This window comes from Haematobia irritans, chromosome 3, assembly GCF_050003625.1.
Source record: "Haematobia irritans isolate KBUSLIRL chromosome 3, ASM5000362v1, whole genome shotgun sequence".
In the NCBI taxonomy this organism is placed as follows: domain Eukaryota; kingdom Metazoa; phylum Arthropoda; class Insecta; order Diptera; family Muscidae; genus Haematobia; species Haematobia irritans.
In genome coordinates this window covers 26,448,346-26,463,984 of record NC_134399.1, presented here as the reverse complement: position 1 = coordinate 26,463,984, position 15,639 = coordinate 26,448,346, and positions in this window count along the sequence as shown.

Genomic DNA, 15,639 nt, shown 5'->3' with positions numbered 1-15,639 from the left:
TAGTAATCTATAATAAAATTTTAGACAAACGAATTTCTTTTTCTTATAATGTGTTTTCGTTTATTCAACGATTGTCTCTAAAATTTGTGTCATAAGAAAACTTTTTCTCAAAAAAGAAAACACTTCTTTCAGTGTATAGCAGGCGCACTGATCATGGAAATTGCTTCAAACTGAAAGTAAAAGTTCCAGATTTTACTCATCGTATTTAAATAAATGCGGAAAAATCTACAGATTTAAGATTTTAAATCAAGGCGTAATATCAACATATACACGATATGTTTATATTTTCTCTAAAACACAAACAAAATTGGTTCTCATAAATCCAGAATCTTATCTGGCCTTCATAGGTAGAATCTTTAAAGTTTGTCTTCGGGAGCTGGCTCGTTTGGGAGAAGATTTGTCATCAAACCCCCTACAATTCTATATATTATCAAGTAACCCACTACGACGAAGAGTTTTCATAGTAAACTATTATACTTGATTCATGGTGGTGGGTATTTAAAATTCGGCCCGGCCGAATTTACTGCTGTATATACTTGTTTGGCATCAAACTGTTATGTGCTGAAGAGGTAATAACTATTATCCTCTGTAAGAAATTACGGTGACACTTTTTCCTTCGATGGTCACCCGGTGGTTTTTGATGAGACAGGAAATTTGAAAGACAAGCTATGTGGATGTCGTAGTTTGTGGTGATTTTAATTCGAATTTGCTCATGGAAACCATGCTATCAGATGGCATATTGTCTCTGGGATTAACAGCGGCCAACATCACGAATCCTATTCATTTCTCTACAACCTCCAATACACTACTAAATGTCTTTTTCGTTGGAGATGTCTCCAATATAGTTTTGTATGATCAAATGTTTTCTAAGCATGACCTAATATTTCTGGCTTATGAATCAAACAGTTTATTTACAAGTATAAGGTCCTTGATACCAGGAGTACATTGTTGTTTCAGGAAATAGGCATTGGAGATGGCAGGAATTTTGAGGAATGCCAAATGGATGTTAAAGAGTTAAACAGTTTATTTACAAGTATACCGATGTCAAGTACTGATAGAGATTATTACTACGGTTTCAGGAGTGTAGCTAATGGATATGGTTTCGAGTTGAGATGTGTAGACCAGGAGGAAGTTATGGCATGTTTTTCAAAAATTAAATCCAATGCAATTGGTCCTGATAACATGGATCCTAAATTTATACGTTTTATCCTTCCCTATTTAACCCACTCTTTTAATACTATAATAACAACGAGTATTTACTCATGGAGACATGCTAAATCTGATAACAATTTTAATCAAACAAAATAATGGATTAAAGATATGTCATATTAACTCACAGAGCTTGTTAAATAAGATTGATGAATTCAAATATGTATTTGAGGACTCTGGCATGGACATTATTTGTATTTCGGAGACTTGGCTCTACTCGTCTATTCCTCATGGTTTAGTGAATCTCAATGGATACACAGTTTTTCGATCCGATAGGGAAAGTCGCGGTGGTGGTGTGGCCATATTTGCTAGGGATTACTTGAAAGGGAGATTTAAGTTGCGATCGGCGGTTGGTGATTCGGTAGAATACGTTTTTATGGAGATTACCACAGGGATTAGGAAAATTCTTATAGGTTGCATATATCGACCAAACAACACGGTTGATATACAGCCCCTTTTAGAGGTTCTCGAAAGTGAAACTCTGGGTTTTAATGATGTTATATTGGCAGGCGATTTTAATTCGAACATTCTTGTAGACTCTTCCTTGTTAGATAAAATGCTGACTTTGAGTCTCGTTACTACTAACAATGTGTAACCCACAAACTTCTCTTCATCAGGTTCCAGCACACTTTTGGATTTCTTTCTTGTGAACAACCCATGTGAAATTCTGCATTATGATCATGACCTGATATTTCTGGACTACAATTTTCCTAAACATGAAAAGGTGGGAACATACAATTACACGTATCGGGATTATCGGAGTATTGATTACACGGACCTGCAAGATAGGATCAATTCGGTAGGCTGGGACAATATTTACACCTTTAGCTCTGTGGATTTGAATTTCTACAGGGTAATATTGTGCGTATATATGATGAGACCATCCCCATCAGGAATAGAAGAACAAAGTCTAACAATAGACCTTGGTTTAACTCCACAATTAAGTCTTGTATTAGGGAGAGGGATATTGCGTATTCCAGATGCAAAATATTTAGGACACCTGAGCTCCTTAAGGAATATCGTTCGTCAAAGAATAGGGTCAATAGCTACATAAAAGCGGCCAAGGTTCGGTATTACGCCGGGAAATTTCATAGGGCAGTAGACTCGAGAAGTAGATGGGGGGTTATACGGGATATAAATGTTGGTAAGTCCAGGTATCTTTCTCAGCACTGCGGAGATCTTAATGAACTTAACAAGGCCTTCGTTAATATTCCGACCATACCAATTGATGTTTCCTTTTATGGTAATAGTAGTAGAATAGCGGCCGATTCTGATATTTATGACTCTTTTGAGTTTCGATGTGTCTCATATGATGAGGTGGTTATTAGCTTCTCCAAAGTGAAGTCTAACGCCGTTGGTCTTGATGGTATTGATCCAAAATTTATTAGCATCATACTTCCAATGATTTTGCCTTTTCTTACCCATTTTTTTAATACAATTTTAACCACAAGTATGTACCCCACTATGTGGAAACATGCGAAAATCATTCCGGTTCCTAAATCTAATTTGGATTTCCGTCCCATATCTATACTCAGCTACTTGTCTAAGGTTTTGGAGAAGATATTGCACTCTCAGATGTCAGAATATCTTCACCGGGAGTTGACTGGTAGGTAGTCTGGGTTTCGCCCGGACCATAGTTGCATCACTGCCCTGGCGGAGGTTTCAAAATCGTTGAGAGGAGATATTGATGACAACAAAGTTGGGTTTCTTGTACTTTTGGACCACTCAAAAGCGTTTGATTCTGTTGAACATCAAAATCTGACCATGAAATTGAGACGTTTCTTTAAATTCACATCAACCGCATTGGACCTGATTACGTCGTACCTTTAGGACAGGACTCAAACAGTTTATAGTGGAGGCGTTAGATCGGGACCTCTACCTGTATATAAGGGTGTGACACAGGGGTCCATTATAGGTCCGTTATTATTCTCACTATATGCCAACGATCTCCCCCTACAATTAGAGCATTGCAAGACTGTCATGTATGCTGATGACGTCCAGGTTTTCCTGAGCGGCAATGTTGGCAGTATCAGGGACACTGTAGAGAGGTTTAACAATTATCTTAACCGTGTATTTAATTGGGCGAAGGCGAACGGATTATTGCTGAACCCTACGAAATCGAAATACCTTATAATACACAGGAACAAGCATTTCCACCCACATGCGCCGGATATTATTATAAATGATCAGAAGGTAGATGTTGTCACCAGAGCGAAGAATTTAGGAGTAATTTTCAATAGTTCACTTAGTTGGACAGATCATGTCAATTCTGCTGCGGGCCAGACTTATGCTAGGTTAAGAGCGCTGTGGTTTAGCCATTCCTATACGCCACTGAACATACGAATTCTCTTGGCGAAAACTTTACTGGTACCAGGATTGATTTATGGCTGTGAACTTTTTGCTAATTGTGACTCGGGGAGTCTACGGAAGCTAAATGTTGCCTTCAATAGCATCATCCGTTATGTGTATGGACTGAATAGGCGACAACGTGTCACAAAGCTAGCGAATTCTCTGTATGGATTTAGTTTTCAGACTCTCCTCAATTCAAAGGCTTTGATATTTGTGCAGAAACTTATAGTAAAACGGACACAGGATAACTTGTATTGCAAATTGAGATTCACAAGATCAAGCAGATGAAGAAAAATAATACCATTTAGACGTCGATGTCTTGTTTCCGAATGGCATTTCTTTATCAGTACAATACGTCTTTGGAACACATTACCAAGCAACATACAAAGCATCAGCAACCCCTTTATTTTTAAAAAGCGAATAATTCAATTGTATCGGAATTAATTTACATCTCTCAAGTCCATCATAAACTTCTTTTTTACATACTATCACGTCTTTGAATTTAAATGTTAAATTTTCTGCGATATTACTATGTTTTTCCTCAATTTTTTATAAAATTTCCCATTATATGAATTATTGTAATCCTAGTTAAGATGGATATTATTTCAACTATTGAAATCTGCACTATAATTATAAGACATTGTCTTGCTGTGTAGAAATATACAAATTAATAAATAAATAAATTGTGCCAGTACCAAAAACGAATAAGGAATTCCGTCCAATAGCAATTCTGTGTTTTCTGTCTAAAGTCTTTGAGAAGTTATTACACAAACAAACTTTTAACTACCCAGGAAGTTATTTAAATTCAATTTCTTATAACTTGTTTTTTTTCATACTTTTAATGGGTAATTTTAACTTGTTTTGTTTCAAATTGGTTAAAAACAGTTTAAGAATTCATAAAATGGTACAAATCATTTAAATTTTGTCGAAAAAAATGCTAAATCCAATCGGAAAAAATTGTGAATTTTTGAAAATATTTGAGGTCAAACGTTTCCAACAAGCGTTAGAATCCTATAAAAATTATAAAAAATTATAAAAATTATTTATTGGCAAAATTTCACAGAATTTTTTAATTTACATCCAAAACATTGAATTCGGATCACACCTAAAGAAGTGATGCAAATTCTGTGCAACGGCTGTTGAAATGGAGAACTTCCATCCTTTGACAAGTCCATGTAAAATTCATCACTTCTGCGTCAATTTTGCACCACTTCCAGATCCAAAAAGAACATTTTCATCACTTTTTTGGTGACGCATTTTTTGCTGGGAATTTATTTAAATGTCCAAATATATGCCACATCGAAGCACGTTTCCCTTTGACCGTGATCCCGGCAAATTCGAAAAAAATCCTTTCCCAAGAATGGAAAAAGTCCGGGAAAACCTCCTAATATCAACAGATTCTAGTTCTCCTGGAATATGTAAGGTAGTTCCTAGCCTTGCTAACTTATCCGTTTCGCAGTTCCCTGGTATGTTTCTATGACGAGGAACCCATGGATTGCGTAGAAACTTCTATTAAAGACTTCATCCACAATCGAATTACCTGGGTTGTGGTAACACTTGACGATGTCTTAGAACCTCTTAACACCGACTTCTAACTTGTAAGTTAGTCAAAATTTTATTTCGAAATTGAGTCTCTCCAAAACGGCTAAGTACTTGGGAGTTGTCTTGGTTGTCCAGACTAATGTGGTTAGAAAATACGGTAGTTCATCTCAGGGAAACCCACACGGCACTGTATGCGTGCCAAAAAGTTGGTCGGGGAACGCTGGAGGAAGAAGCCATCCCTCTTTAACTGACTTTTTAGAGCAGTTATTAGACCAATAGCTACCTATGAATGCCACGTCTGATGGACCATTACGAACCATCGGAATCATATACAGAAATTCAATAGTTTTACTTATATTTATGACTGTTGCAATGAGATCGACGGCCTCTGGAGTTCTGGAGGTTTTGATGGGAATTTGCCCATTTGATCTGCATAGCAGAAAGACAGCTGAGGTGATACTCGCTTAGAAACTGATATATGTTACGGGACTGTAATCTAAAGGCTTTTGGATGGAAGACCTAAAAATCCGTTTGAAAACGAAAATTTGATGGGATTAACCCTGGCGGAGGAAGATATATAATGAACAAGAAAGAAACAAGTATGAGGAATCACAATGGACTAATATGGTCTAAGTGCACTGAAAAAAAAGCATACTCGGTTCCAAAGATTTTGTCTTTACTTTAAAAAATTTGGTATTGATTCCGAGCCAAAGAAGCGGAGAATACAAGTAAGGATACTTTTAAGACACAATTCTCTTTTAAATTTAGGTTTTGAGTACTTGCTTCTAGGAAGCAAATTTTAATTTTTCGCTTTCTCAGCTTTTTTTCTTCATATGCTATCAAAGTCCTTTAAAAACGAGTTAACGGCAACTTTATTTTCCAAATTAGGACTCGATTTCCAGTAGAAATTATGCTATGTTTGAAGTAAAAAACTTCTTTAAAATAAAGTTTTGAAAAAAATGTCCTATATTTGAACGTTTTTTGCTTTGTAGTCAAGATGCAAAAGGACAACAAATTTAAAGACAATTTCATTAAATTTAAAGAATTTTTCTGAATTATTAAAGTCAAGTTGACCTTAGCCTATACATTTTTTCTTTCATGTTAAGATACCCATTTTTAAGTCAAATCACTTAATTATAAGGACAATACGACTTCATTGAAAAGTTTATCGACTTTTGGACAAGGAAAATAACTTTATTTTAGAGAAATGCGTCTTCTATGCTAAGCAAAATTTGTATTCGTATTTTAAAGACATGAAATCTTTGACCACACGACAATATTTTTTTCAGTGTGAAAACCAATTCCCTTTCTACGGATTTGGAGTCATCCTCTATAACGTAATCTAACCCATGATCATGATATTTCTATTTGTCTTCCTTTTATTGTTGTCGCATCTATAACACAGTTTTGTGGTTTTTTGCTTAGAGTATTCACTCAAAAAATTACTTAGATTCAAAGTTTTCGACCTTCCCTTAAATATTTTGGTAATTGATTCCGAGCCAATGGTGATGCCTCTTTGAAGAAAATAAATTTTTAAGGAGCTATTATCTAGGCTCTATAAATTTAAAACTAGGATCCTCATTTATCGAATTTCAATTCAATTTTTAAGATAAATGGCGATACGGTCAAAATTTGGTCAAGAGAAAACGCGTGTAAATCGGTGAAATCGTTTATTTAAAAAATCAAATTAAATTTCTTTTTCAAGTTCAATTAGTATAAAATTCAGGAAAATTTTTCAGTTAGGCTTTCGCTTTTCCAAATCCGAATTGCCGGGCCTCACGCTTGACACCTGCCATCAGATTTTGTATAGCCACCTTGTCCACCTTCTTCGCCGCAGAAAGCCAGTTTGCCTTGAACTGCTGCTCGTCCTTAGCAGTTTTTTTGGTCTTCTTTAGGTTCCGCTTGACAATAGCCCAGTATTTCTCAATTGGGCGGAGCTCTGGCGTGTTGGGAGGGTTCTTGTCCTTGGGAACCACCTGCACGTTGTTGGCGGCGTACCACTCCATGGCCTTTTTACCGTAATGGCAAGATGCCAAATCCGGCCAAAACAGTACGGAACAATCGTGTTTCTTCAGGAAAGGCAGCAGACGTTTATTCAAACACTCTTTCACGTAAATTTCTTGGTTGACAGTCCCGGAAGCTATGAAAATGCTGCTTTTCAAGCCACAGGTACAGATGGCTTGCCAAACCAGATATTTCTTTGCGAACTTTGACAGTTTTATGTGCTTGAAAATATCTGCTACCTTTCCCCTTCCTTTTGCCGTATAAAACTTTTGTCCCGGAAGCTGCTTGTAGTCGGCTTTGACGTAGGTTTCGTCGTCCATTACCACGCAGTCAAACTTCCTCAGCATCGTCGTGTACAGCCTCCGCGATCGCGCTTTGGCCGTCGTATTTTGTTTATCATCGCGATTTGGAGTCACTACCTTCTTGTAAGTCGATAGTCCGGCTCGTTTTTTGGCTCGATGCACGGTTGTAGACGATACACCCAGCTTATTTGCAGCATCTCGGAGAGAGAGGTTAGGGTTTTGCTTGAAGCTACCGGCAACTCTCTTTGTCGTCTCAGCGGCTTCCGGTTTTCGATTTCCCCCCGATCCAGACTTCCTGGCTGTCGACAAACGTTCCCCAAACACTTTAATTACATGTGTAACGGTTGATTTGGCAACTTTTAGCGATTTTGCCAGCTTTGCGTGCGAGTAGCTCGGATTTTCGCGATGCGCGAGCAAAATTTTGATACGCTGCTCTTCTTACTTGGACGGCATTTTGACAACTGAAGAGTGAATTCCAAAATCAAAATAGGAGCAACATTTTACACACAAACACCTTCAAAATGAGGGGTGTTCAGGTTTTTTAAATGCAAAATTGAAAGAAATACGTCAAGTTTATATTGACCAAATTTTGACCGTATCACCCTTTATATCAACACAGGTATCCATGTTTAAATAAATTTTAGTTTAAAAATCCACAATATAAATGATATTTCAAAGCAAAAAAAGGATTTCTTAATTTCAACAAGTATATACGGTCGTAAGTTCGGCCAGGCCGAATCTTATGTAGCCTCCACCATGGATTGCGTAGAAACTTCTACGAAAGACTGTCATCCACAATCGAAATACTTGGGTTGTGGTATCTTAAAACTTCTTAACATCATTTTCTAAATTGTGAGTTAGTCGATACGTGGTATATATTAGACAAAATAGTTATGTATAGTTAAGTCTACAAATAATTACGAATCGATATGGACTTTTTGCACGGTACGTAGAGAGCCAGAATTGAAATGTGGGGGTCGCTTATATGGGGGCTATATACAATTATGAACTTGATATGGACCAATTTTTGTGTGATTGGAAATCGATTTATCTGAGGGATATATATAACTATAGACCGATATGGACCTAGTTAGGCATGGTTGTTAATATATATACTAGCACAATGTACCAAATTTCAACTCACTCGGATGAAATTTGCTCCTCCAAGAGGCTCCAAAACCAAATCTCGGGATCGGTTTATATGGGTCTATATATGATTATGGACTGATATGGACCACTTTTGGCATGGTTGTTAAATATCATATACGATCACCACGTACCAAATTTCAAGCAGATTGGATGAATTTTACTTCTCCAAAAGGCACCGGAGGTCAAATCTGGGGATCGGTTTATATGGGAGCTATATATAATTATGGGCTGATAGGAACCAATTCCTGCATGGTTGTTGGATACCATATACTAACATCACGTACCAAATTTCAACCGAATGGGAAGAATTTTGCTTTTCCAAGGGGCTCTGGAGGTCAAATCTGGGGATCGGTTTATATGAGGGCTATATATAATTATGGGCCGATTTCGACCAATTTTTGCATGGGAGTTTGAGGCCATATATTAACACCACGTACCAAATTTCAACTGAATCAGATGAATTTTGGTCTTCCAAGAGGCTCCGGAGGTCAAATCTGGTGATCGGTTTATATGGGGGCTATATATAATTATGGACCGATATCGACCAGTTTTTGCATGGTTGTTAGAGACCATATACTAACACCATGTACCAAATTTCAGCCGGATCGGATGAAATTTGCTTCTCTAGAGGCCTCGCAAGCCAAATCGGGGGATCGGTTTATATGGGAGCTATATATAATTATGGACCGATGTGGATCAATTTTTGCGTGGTTGTGAGAGACCATATACCAACACCATGTACCAAATTTCAGCCGGATTGGATGAAATATGCTTCTGTTAGAGGCTCCACAAGTCAAATCTGAGGGTCCCTTTATATGGGGGCTAGACGTAAAAGTGGACCGATATGGCTCAGTTGCAATACCATCCGACCTACATCAATAGCAACTACTTGTGCCAAGTTTCAAGTCGATAGCTTGTTTCGTTCGGAAGTTAGCGTGATTTCAACAGACGGACGGAGGGACGGACATGCTTAGATCGACTCAGAATTTCACCACGACCCTGAATATATATACTTTATGGGGTCTTAGAGCAATATTTCGATGTGTTACAAACGGAATGACAAAGTTAATATACCCCCCATCCTATGGTGGAAGGTAAATAAAACTTTAAACCAAAGATACAAAATCCTCCAAAATAAGCATTCGACTATTTTTGAAGCTTCTTTTTCTCAGGAATTAACTGGTTTGTATGGCATTCAAGCCTCTTTTTGTGTGTTCCTGCTTGGTACATTATTTCTTCTTTAACTGGTATAAATCCCAGTACATTAGAAACGCAGATCGCCGTTTCTAATGTACCATGGATCTTTGACAATCTTCTGCATAATTTTTATTTTGGAGCACAGCCTTTGTGCCATACGGCGTCAAATGCTTGCGATACGTCTAGAAAAATTGCGCAACATACATTCTTAGGTTCAAGTGCATCTTCTGTGGTATGTGTGACCCGATGAATTTGGTTCATTGTTGAATGATTTCGGCGAAACCCAAACTGATGATGGGGAATTAAGTTTCCGGAGCCTTTTGGAGGAGCAATTTTCATACGATCCGGTTGAAATTTGGTACGTGGTGTAAGTATATGATCTCTAACAACCATCCAAAAATTGCTTCATAACGGTCAATAATTATATATAGCCTACATATAAACCGATCCCCAGATTTGACCACCGGAGCCTCTTGGGGGATTAAATTTCATCCAATTCAGTTGAAATTTTTATGTTGTGTTATTATATGGACGCTAACAACCGTGAAAATTAGTCCATATCGGTCCATAATTATATATAGCCCCCACACCCTCAAAAATAATCGCTTCTGTAACATATACTCCCAAACACATTTCGCTTCAAGCATATAAATTTTTGGGTATTGCCCAAACATTTATATGTTTGATTTCTTCCAATATATAATATGATTGAAAGCATATTGGTCTAAACAATATAATATGTTTGGGTAGTCTAAGTTCCAAACATTATGTATTTTTCCATCCAAATTCAATAATGTTTTCTTCCAAAAAACTATATGTTATTATGTGAACATATAATATGTTTGGAAACATTTTGAACCCAAAAATATTATATGCTTAGAAGAATTTTCTCCCAAAGAAGATTCTGCCTAATTGTATATTCCCTCACATTTTTCTCACTTCCACGAGTTTTTTTAGTTCTTTGCACCGTTTTCTGTAATACAAATATTGTAGAAGAAATTATTAAATTTTATAATTTTTTTTTTATACCCACCACCATAGAATGGTGACGGGGGTATAATAAGTTTGTCATTCCGTTTGTAACACATCGAAATATCGATTTCCGACTATATAAAGTATATATATTCTTGATCAGGGAGAAATTCTAAGACGATATAACGATGTCCGTCTGTCCGTCTGTCTGTCTGTCTGTCTGTCTGTCTGTTGTAATCACGCTACAGTCTTCAATAATGAAGCAATCGTGCTGGAATTTTGCACAAACTCGTCTTTTGTCTGCAGGCAGGTCAAGTTCGAAGATGGGCTATATCGGTCCAGGTTTTGATATAGTCCCCATATAAACCGACCTCCCGATTTGGGGTCTTGGGCTTATAGAAATCGTAGTTTTTATCCAATTTGCCTGAAATTTGAAAAATTGAAGTATTTTATGACCATAAAGAGGTGTGCCAAAAATGGTGAGTATCGGTCCATGTTTTGATATAGCCCCCATATAGACCGATCTCCTGATTTTACTTCTTGGGCTTATAGAAACCGCAGTTTTTATTCAATTTATCTGAAATTGGAAATCTAGAGGTACTGTAGGACCACAAATACGTGTGCCAAAAATTGTGAGTATCGGTCCATATTTTGGTATAGCCCCCATATAGACCCATCTCCCGATTTTACTTCTTGGGCTTATAGAAACCGCAGTTTTTATTCAATTTACCAGAAATTGGAAATCTAGAGGTATTGTAGGACCACAAATATGTGTGCCAAAAATTGTTAGTATCGGTCCATGTTTTGGTATGGTCCCCATATAAAAAGACGTCCCGATTTTGGGTCTTGAGCTTATAGAAACCGTAGCTTTTATCCAATTTGTCTGAAATTGGAAATCTAGAGGTATTTTAGGACCATAAAGAGGTGTGCCGAAAATGGTGAGTATCGGTCCATATTTTGGTATAGCCCCCATATAGACCGATTTCCCGATTTTATTTCTTGAGCTTCTAGAATCCGAAGTTTTTATCCTATTTGCCTGAAATTGGAAATCTAGAGGTATTTTCGGGTCATAAAGAGGTGTGCCGAAAACGGTGAGTATCGGTCCATATTTTAGTATAGCCCCCATACGAACGATCTCCCGATTTAACTCCTTGGGTTTCTAGAAACCGTAGTTTTTATCTGATTTGCCTGAAATTGTAAATATTCTGGTATTTTAGGCTCACAAAAACGTGTATCGGATTAAGTTTTTATCGGTCCATTTGGTAATGCCTCCATATAGACCGACTTCACTTCTTGAGGGTGTAGAAGGCGCACTGATCATGAAAATTGCTTGAAACTCAATGTAAAATTTCCAGATTTTACTTCTACAGATTTAAGATTTCAAATCAAGACGTTATTTTATAATTTTCTTGCACACTTACAAGACATGTTAACGATTCCTCTAAAACTCGAACAAAAATGGTTCTTATAAATCCAGAATCTGATATAGTCCTCATAGGTGAAATCCTTAAATTTATCTTCGGGAAGTGTCCTCAAGTCCTCAATCCCTCCTGACATTTCAAAGGAAACCGTAATATTTGGTTCATGGTGGTGGGTATTTAAGATTCGGCCCGGCCGAACTTACTGCTGTATATACTTGTTTAATTTTACCTTTTGCCGGACGGGGATTCGAACAGCGGACCACACAGTTTGTAAGCCAGCACACTATCCACTAGGCTACGTAGCTGTTATGGTCATCAAGAGATAATTATCGTTATAAGTTATATTTATATAGCATAGCTTGCGGCGCCCACGAGCCGTTCCAAACATAACATTGTTTAACAACAGAACATAGTTAAACATACATTTGTTGGCGACGTGGATCAGTGGTTGGTACGTCCGCCTTGCATGCCAAGGGTCCTGGGTTCGATCCCTGCTTCGACTGACACCATTTTTTTTATTATTTTTATTTTTTTATATATATTCCACATACGTTCGGAATATCCCGACAAGGTGTTCAACATTACATACTATTATATTAAATTTTTACTACGAAACTGTAAAGTGTGTCTTATAAAAGACTTAAAGTGAGAAAAGAACAGTGCTTGATATAAACGAAATGGACTGAGTTCAAATCATATATTATTTTTTTTGATTGCAAAAATAAAAATTTTGTAACAAAAAAAGGTTTTTGTATGGCAAACAAATGTATGTTTCTGTTAAATAATGTTATGTTTGCATGGGCTCGTGGGCGCTGCAAACTATGCTATATAAATGGAACTTATAACGATAATTATCTGCTGGTGACCATGACAGCTACGTAGCCCTGTGGATAGTGTGTTGACTTACAAACTGTATGGTACTCGGTTCGATTCTCCGTGCAGGCGAAAGTTAAAATTTAAAAAATTTATAAAAGTGAATAATTTCTTCAACATTATTTGTATTACAGAAAAAGGTGCCAAGAACTAAAATATTTCGTGGAAGTGAAAATTACGGGTATGTTAGGCAATGAGAACAATCGTCTTTGGGAAAAATTCTTCCAAGCATATAATATTTTTGGGCTCATAATGCTTCCAAACATATAATATGTTCACATAAAACAAACATATTAATGTTTCGGCAGTATCCAATAATATATATGCTTCCTGCAAAATATGTTTGGAACATATGTTAAAGAAGCAGTTTTTTTTAGGGTGTTGGATGGTGGTTGGATGGACGCACGTTTCGGAATTACCACATTCCTCATCAGCATCCTCTACTTGCAGCAAAACTATCAACCAATTATCAGAATGAATTCAGGCAGTTCATTAAACCCAACAATGAACCACACTTGAACCTCCCGAAAAAAGGTTTTGTATGATAGCCGGCTTATGCCGAAATAAATTCAAAACAAACATATCTCTTTTCCTATGCCACTGTCAAATCATCGATTTGAATTCAGTTGGCTGGGTTTATTTTGAGCGTGCTTCCTCTTCTTTTTCCATTCTTTTTGTTTTGTTATTGTTGGTTTTGTTCTTTAAGCATTGTTGTTGTTTTTATTGCAGCTTAAAACCATACATTGACTAAATTTTGATAAAATTTTCTGCAGAAATAAAATTTTGACAAAATTTTCTATAGAAATAAAATTTTGACGCAATTTTCTATAGAAATAAAATTTTGACAAAATTTTCTAACGAAATAAAATGTTGACAAAATGTTCTATATGATGAGGGATGTGGTAATTCCGAAACGTGCGTCCAACCATCTTGCAGTCTATAAAGCTCTGCCCAAATAAATTTGACAAACATTATTTTTCTCTGTTGGTTAAGCTACTCTTGCAGTTTAGTCAACACAATGGTTTTAAGCTGAGATTAAAACAAGAAATACAATTTTGATAAAAAAGTTTGCTAAAGCAAGAACATTTTGACATTTATTTTTTAATTTTTTGAAAATTTTTACAAAATTTTCTATAAAAATAAACTTTTGACAAAATTTTCTATAGCAATAAAATTTTGACAATTTTTCTAAAAATAAAATTTTAACAAAATTTTCTATAAAAATAAAATGTTGACAAAATTTTCTATAGAAATAAAATTTTGACAAAAATTTTCTATAAAAATAAAATTTTGACAAAACTTTTTATAGAAATAAAATTTTGACAAAATTTTTTATAAAAATAAAATTTTGACAAAATTTTCTATAGAAATAAAATTTTTATTGTTGTTTTTTTTGTTTTTTGATCTCAGCTTAAAGCCATGCATTGACTAAACTACAAGTGTAGCTTAACCAACAGAGGAAAAGTATGCTTGTCAAATTTATTTGGGCAAAGCCCTATAGACTGCAAGATGGTTGGATGTGCAGCTGTTTCGGAATTACCACATTCCTCATCAGCATCCTCTACTTGCAGCAAAACTATCAACCAATTATCAGAATAAATTCGGGTAATTCACTCAACCCAACGTGAACTACACTTGAACCTCCCGAAAAAGGGTTTGATAGTCGGCTACTGCCTAAACAAATTTGCCAGCATATCTCTTTTCCTTTGCCAAACTCAAATCATCGATTTGTATGTATTTGGCTGGGCCCAGGATGCTGATGAGGAATGTGGTAATTCCGAAACAGCTGTACATCCAACCATCTTGCAGTCTATAGGGCTTTTCCCAAATAAATTTGACAAGCATACTTTTCCTCTGTTGGTTAAGCTACACTTGTAGTTTAGTCAATGCATGGCTTTAAGCTGAGATCAAAAAACAAAAAAAACAACAATAACGATTGAAGAGAAGCCAACAATAACAAACAAAACGAAATAAAATTTTCACAAAATTTTCTATAGAAATAAAATTTTGACAAAAATTTCTATAGAAATAACATTTTGACAAAATTTTCTATAGAAATAAAATTTTGACAAAATTTTCTATAGAAATAAAATTTTGACAAAATTTTCTATAGAAATAAAATTTTGACAAAATTTTCTATAGAAATAAAATTTTCACAACATTTTCTATAGAAATAAAATTTTGACAAAATTCTCTATAGAAATAAAAATTTCGACAAAATTTTATATAGAAATAAAATTCAACATTTGTATAATAATAATTTAAGAAAATGCTGAAGCAAACATTGGATTGGATTTGGCATTTTTTTCGGCAAAATTTAAACAATTTGTACCATTTTAGGAATTCTTACTTTGTTTTTAACCTATTTGAAACAAAAAAGTTAACATTACCCATTAAAAACCCAAGTTATAAAAAATTGAATTAAAAGAACTTCCTGTGTTGTTAAAATAAAGAACATCATTGGGAGTACATCTGCTGGAAGTGCTTTTAAAGATGTGCTGTTGGAAGAATTTCCAAATTTTTTTGCTGGGATTATGTAAATTGCGCATCCTAAAATTAAGATTATTTAATACCACGTAAATATTTTTTCAGTGTATTGCCAACGTAGTATAAGGATTAAA